This window comes from Melozone crissalis, unplaced genomic scaffold, assembly GCF_028551555.1.
Source record: "Melozone crissalis strain CALT ecotype California unplaced genomic scaffold, PUWL_Pcris_2 ptg000045l_1, whole genome shotgun sequence".
Classification (NCBI taxonomy): Eukaryota; Metazoa; Chordata; class Aves; order Passeriformes; family Passerellidae; genus Melozone; species Melozone crissalis.
In genome coordinates, this window is record NW_026535823.1 from 28783932 (window position 1) to 28790424 (window position 6493).

Sequence of the window (6493 nt, forward strand, 5' to 3'; positions counted from 1 at the left end):
TAATACCACATTAATAATATTATTGATAATAATAATTCATAGTATTGTTAATAATATTATTAATTATTAGTTAATATTCAGATTTTTTAGTATTTCCATGCTATGGCTTACTTTGTTGTTGTGGATTGGAGCTGCTGTTGGGAATCTTAGGGCAGCAAGGCACAGGCTCAGTGCTGCCCAGGCTCTCACAAACATTCCTGTGCCTCCTGCATGGCAGGCATGTCTCTAAATCTACTCTCATGCTCTGATTTTTTCACCAGGATGCAAGGAAATCACACAGATGCCTCTGTTCCCACTTTTATTCCAGCGACATAAAATGCTGAGAGCCTCTCCCACTTTTGCTGATTTGTTTCAAAATTTATTGGAAGCTAAGGAGAGGCAAATGGGATATGGCAGGGATAGTGCTGAGCCCGTTATGGGATACTGAACTGGAGAAAGTTCTTGGATAGGGAGATAGGTAAGGAAATGCGCTAGATCATTAATACAGAATAAATCTTCCTCTATTGTTTTTCTTTTCCAAGTAAAATTCTAGCAGATACTCATTTACAGTTTGGATATCTGCCGTGAAATGTTTGACACACGGTTAACTTCACTCTGTTAATTATTGGAGGCTTTCTGGAAGTCTCCTGAGGTGTTTGGTGCACAGCAGTTCCTGTGCAGGAGAGGTGGCAGGAAAAGATGCCACCTTGGTTGTGCTGGCTGCTGCCAGGCTGTGCCATCTTCCGACCAGGGTGTCAGCCCCAGCTTGGGAAATTAATTTCTGTTTGTAATTCAGCCCCGTGCAGCAGGCAGAGGGTGTGCATCTTTTGGAGCAGGGATTGCAGCAGGGTCAGCAGAAGGGGCAGAGCCCCACAGGTGGTTTAGCTCAGAGCCTGTGAGAGCGGGGGGGAGCAGCAGCAATCTGCCTTTCCCAGGAGCAGCGGGGCTGGAGATCCTCCCTGCTCAGCACTCCATCCTTGGGATTCCTGACATCCAGGGGGCTCAGTGCTGAGTGCCAGCATGGTCCAGAGCTCTGGAGAGCCTTTCTCCCACCAGGTTCAAGCTTGGAGCAAGCCACTGGCTGGTCTGTGTGTACACAAGGGCTGAGGCTGGGCAGCCAGGGAGCCACAGCCAGTGGAGCTGAAAGCTTCAAGCTCTGCTTTGTTCCCCATAAAGCCAGGGAACGTTGGATTCTCCTGCTTACTGGGGAGGCAGGAAAGACAGGAATTTCAAAACTTCATTCCTTCAATTCGCCCTTCCCTCAAAAATGCTGCTCTTCCTTCAATTTCTTCTCTGGTCTCCAGCCTAAGCCAAGTTTTCATAACTCCTTTTTTTTCCCCCACCCTCTGGTTTGAATTACTGCAGTGTCTATCAGTTTTAGCTGACATTGTGAATAAACTCTCATAACGCAGAGAACATCTTGCTTTCTAAATCACTTAAGTGATAATCAAATTTAGCAGGATGATTTAGAGCCCAGGGTGTGTTTATTTTACTAGAATTTTTGTGTACACAGAAGTGACCATCCTGCTAACTGTCCATATGAAGAACTTTAATTCAGAACTTTCCTTCACTACCCCATTTCCACTTTTACTGTAATCCCATGTTTTGGAGGATGCTAAAAATCCCAGCTTTTGTTGCTGGAGATGAACTAATGCTGAAAACTCCCCAGAGAGAAATGAGCTTTCATCCAAGTGTGGGCCAGACAGCCAATTATTTTTCCTTAATAAGAACAATTGCTTGATGCTGCATCATACTTGAAACTAATAGTAAGTTAAATAATAGCAACAACAGCTGGTGGAAAGTGAAAGAATAGCAGGAAATAGCTCCTCAGGCATCCTATAGTTAGCTTGTGGCCTTCATTGGCACAGGAGATGGTGGTGATGACTGCTATTGTACGGACGCCATGGCTCCTGCTCAAGAAAAACCAATCCTTATCTGCCTCAAAACTCTCTGTGGGAGGTTCCTGGAAAAGCACATTGCAGTGCTAAGGTGGGAATGACAGACAATGACTTCATGTGCAGGCAAGGTGACTGCTCTCCACGGCTAGGAAACCCAGTCAGGCTTCCTTGGAGGCTTTCTGGGAAGCTGAAATAAATAGCATGGGAATTACTGTGCCTGGAATCATAATGCTTAATTGGTCACAGAATCACAGAACATGGAACAGTTTGGGTTTGAAGGGGCCTTAAGGATCATTCCAACCCCCTGCCATGGCAGGGACACCTCTCAATATTCCAGGTTGCTCCAAGACTTGTCCAGCCTGGCCTTGGGCACTTCCAGGGATGGGGTAGCCACAGCTTCTCTGGGAACCTGAGCCAGGGCATCACCACCCTCTTAGGGACCAACTTTTTTCCTAGTATCCCATCTAAATCTGCCCTCTTTCCGTTTAAATCCATGCTTCATTTCTCCTGAGCTCCCTGAAATCAGCTGAACAGAAGAGGGTTTCGTATACCGCAGTTGTCAGATTCCCATTGCAAAATCAGTCCTGAGCTCTACCTGCCTCCAGTCTGACTCTGCAGAAAAGCTTCTCCAGCCTTATTTTGGATCCTAATGCCTGTGATTAAATGCTGCAGAGCCATGGAAAAGCAGTCTGTGAGCTCCCAAGCAGTGTGAGGGCCGGCAGCCTGTCCCCAGTATGATATTTCCATCCCTGCACTGACAGATTCTGCCTCAGGCAACCCTAATTAGAGGTAAGATTGTCTGAGGATCTGAGCAAATTTATTCAGCTATTCTGCATATCCTGACACCAGTAAGGTTTTCTCCAGAGTCTGAACATTAATTTTGACATTTAAATTTCCTTTATGGGTTTCTAAGTTCATACTTCTAATAAACTTGGCCTGCACTTTTCCCGCTGATGCCCACAATATGCTGCATTTTGAGACCAATGGAACAAGCTGAGATGTTCTGGTTGTTTTATTTTCCAGGACACAGGCTGGAAATTACACAAGGAGCTAAAACATGCTTGAACCTCTTATCAGCACCATCAGATATATATCACAGTGTTAGTTACTTAGGAAGGGCTGTCTGCACAACAACTGGGAAAAGGTGTGAGTCATCTCTTCTTACTCCATCTCCGTGAGGGGAACATCACACCACAGCTCATAAGATGCCATTGAATGTGAAAGGGAAGATTTCAGCTATCAGGCCTTATCGCTGAGATTTTGCAATAGAAATGACCCGTGATTCACATCTAATTTTGGAAGGTTTGGCAGTTGTTGGGGTAGTTATTATAATTTTTTTTTGAGTGAATGAAAAGCAGCAAGGAATGAAGGAATGCACCCTGTGAGATCCAAAGCCCTGTGCTGTACTGAGGCATCGATGCTGTTTGGACACATAAAGGGCAAAGGACTTGCCAAACAGTTGTGTCCTGACACTTCACTATTGGCTGGAAATTGACATCCACGCAGGGCTCCCTATCAGCTCAGCTGCCTCGTGTTCTCATTAGGTTGGCTCAGGAGCTGTTTTTTCTGCAGCCACGAATTTGTGCATACCTCAAGTGTGCCATTCCAGCTGTCCTTGCTGCACATCTGCCATCAGCCATGGAGGTCATGGATATCTGATGGCCAGGGGGACAAATGAGTCTCAGAAAATCAATGAAAGCCCCACAGAGCAGCCCAGGAGCAATCCAAATGGGGATCTGCTGCAAACCCTCCCTTTTCAAACATTTGGTGCAAATTTCAGAAAGCTCAACCCCGGTGACAACAAAATCTTTACTAAGTAAATTGAAGCATTTTGCAACTGCTGCCTCTGTTCCTCTGTTCTCTGGACTGTTTTTGTTTTTTGTTTTTTGTTTTTTTTTTTTTTTGACTGGCCAAATTTCACCCCAGTACTCCTGTGCAGTCTCTTTTCCAAAAAACAAACAGCCAAGCTGTGGCCAGTGACTGTGTCATGGGAACATGAGCGGGAAGGGACACTCAGAAGCAAGGACTACCCAAAGCCTTGATAATTAACTTGACTGGAATGATTAATATTAACTACACAGTGCAAAATACAAAGTTTGGGAGGTTTGGGGTAAAAGCAAACAGTGCTGTTTCCCATAAACTCCTCTGCTCCCTGGCTGAGTTCTGTTCTTACCCCAAATGTTCACATTGTTTACTCCTTGCAAGACCTGGACAGTCGCGTTGACCAAATATTGGGTTTATAGTTATGATTAAACTTTTGTTCTTCTTGCCAAGGACAAACAAAATGTAATGATGGAGGAAGAAGTTCAGCTGAAGTCTTCAGGCACTTTGAATGAAGGGCAGATGTTGGTCTAGAGGACAGATGTTTGTCTGGAGGATACTGTGACTCAGCCATGCACATCTGTATTACCTCTGGAAATATCACAGGGTTTTTGCAGGAGGGCAGCTGGGTGGTTTTAAAAGCTCTTTCTGGCTTTCAGATCCATGACTCTTTGTCATGGATCCTCTCATTTAAAACAAAGCATTTTCCTGAGGATTTTAAGAAGCTGAACATAAACAGCTGACTCCTGGATGGAATAACTCCCTCCAGCCATCTTGAGCTGTGAAATGCCTCTTTTATCAACATCATTACAGGTCTTGTTAAAAGTCCACTGGACTCTGCAGCTCTTCACTGTCCCTTGCTGGCCTTAGGCTGATGCAATTATACACAGAAAAAACTGTCTTGAAAATTTCTGAGGTTGGGTTTTGCTGCCACTTTACATACGGAACATGACTGAGGTTTGGGTAATTGTCCCAATGGTGAAAACCAGCAGGAATCAAGCTCACCTGAACAATCGCTCTTGTCTGATGATCTGGGCTTGATTAGGGCCCTTTGTAGATGTCTGAAAACCAGTTCACATCCTTTGCTTCGTGGGCAAGCTGCACAAAAGCCATTCAGTGTCCTAGGGAGTGCTGCTCGGGCTGAATCCCGTGTTTGTTTTTGGCCAGGGCTCGGTGGGAGCTGCCGGCAGTGAACGCGCGCACCGAGCCAAGCACACAGTGCCAATCTGGGCAAGCCCTGTGCAAACACCCAGTCTGGACAAAGGGATCTGCAGACAGAACCAGCCCTGATGTCACAGGAGATCAAGTGTTGATAAAATTGCCAAACCGGGGAGCCAGAGGGGTTTTGTGTTAAACTTGGGTAGTGCGTAGCAGGGATGTTTTTGTTCAGGCTGAGTTAAGTGGAGTTTTTGACTTAATATATTACTTCAGAATTCCTAATTCTGCATCCAAGATCTGAGAGAAGCCTTTGCTTTGCTTAGTCCTTAGGTGTCTTTCTGGACTGCAGAGTGCTGAGCCCATCTCTGGGTGAGGCCTCAGTTCAGTATCACAGAATTCACAAGGTTGGAAGAGATCTTCAAGATCATTGAGTCCAACCCAGCCCCAACACCCCAACTAAACCCTGGTACCCAGTGCCAGATCCAGGCTTTGTTAAACACACCCAGGGATGGTGACTCCACACCTCCCTGGGCAAACCATTCCAGAACTTTATCACTCTTTCTGTAAAAAACTTTTTCCTAATATCCAACTTGTATTTCCCTTGGTGCAGCTTGAGACTGTGTCCTCTGGTTCTGTCAGTTGCTAACGTGCCCCCCCTGATGCCTCCAGGATACTGCCTGGAGTGCACAGGTGTGTGATCCCAGGGACAGACCAACTCACCTGGACCGCAAGTCCCCTTTCCATGTCTGCTGCCTTCCATAAACACAGTGGATCCATGCAGCTGTTCCCAAAGGAATGCCATCACCTTCAGTGAGGACAAGAGGACACAGTTTCAAGCTGCACCAAGGGAGATACAGACTAGAATTAAAGAGGAAATTTTTCACAGAAAGAGTGGTCAAATACTGGAATCATCTACCCAGGGAGGTGGTGGAGTCACCGTCCCTTGATGATGTGTTTAAAAAAAGACTGGATGTGGCACTTGGTGCCATGATCTAGGTGAGGTGTTAGAACACAGGTTGGACTCAATGATCTTAAAGGTCTCTTCCAACCTAGAAATTCTGTGATTCTGTGATTCAGTTCTGTGGATCCTCTGGAGTGTGTGATGTGGGGCTGGTGTGGGCAGTGGCTCAGAAAGTTCTGCACATTTATTTGCCTTTCCATGAAGGGCGTTGACGTAAGGAGCAGCTGAAGCCCAGCATCTGAGCAACTCTTGCCATCTGGAAGTAGACTCCCAGCAAAACTGCTGTGATGAAATAAAGCACAGGCTCCATCTGATCTGTGCCACACTTCTGCCATTAGAGCTGTGGGATGACTTCTTGAGGCTCTGGTTGCTCTCTTATCATGTAAATCACAAAGAACCTGCTGCCCCTGCCCAGAGCACTCAGAAATGCTTAACCAGCCCCTTTCTATGCTCCACTGCTCCTCTTAGGCCTTGCATGCCTTATCTGAGATCTGAATCACATAATCTGCTTTGTACCTCTGCAATTGTATGGATTGTCCTGGTTGCAGGAGTGGTTGATCAGATCCCAGTTTGTCCTGAGGTTGTCCTGCCAGCATCTGCACACACTCTGTTCTGGAAGGCAAACTTTTAGCCTGATTTCTGGAACACAAAGTTTCCCCAAGCCAGAATAACAAAC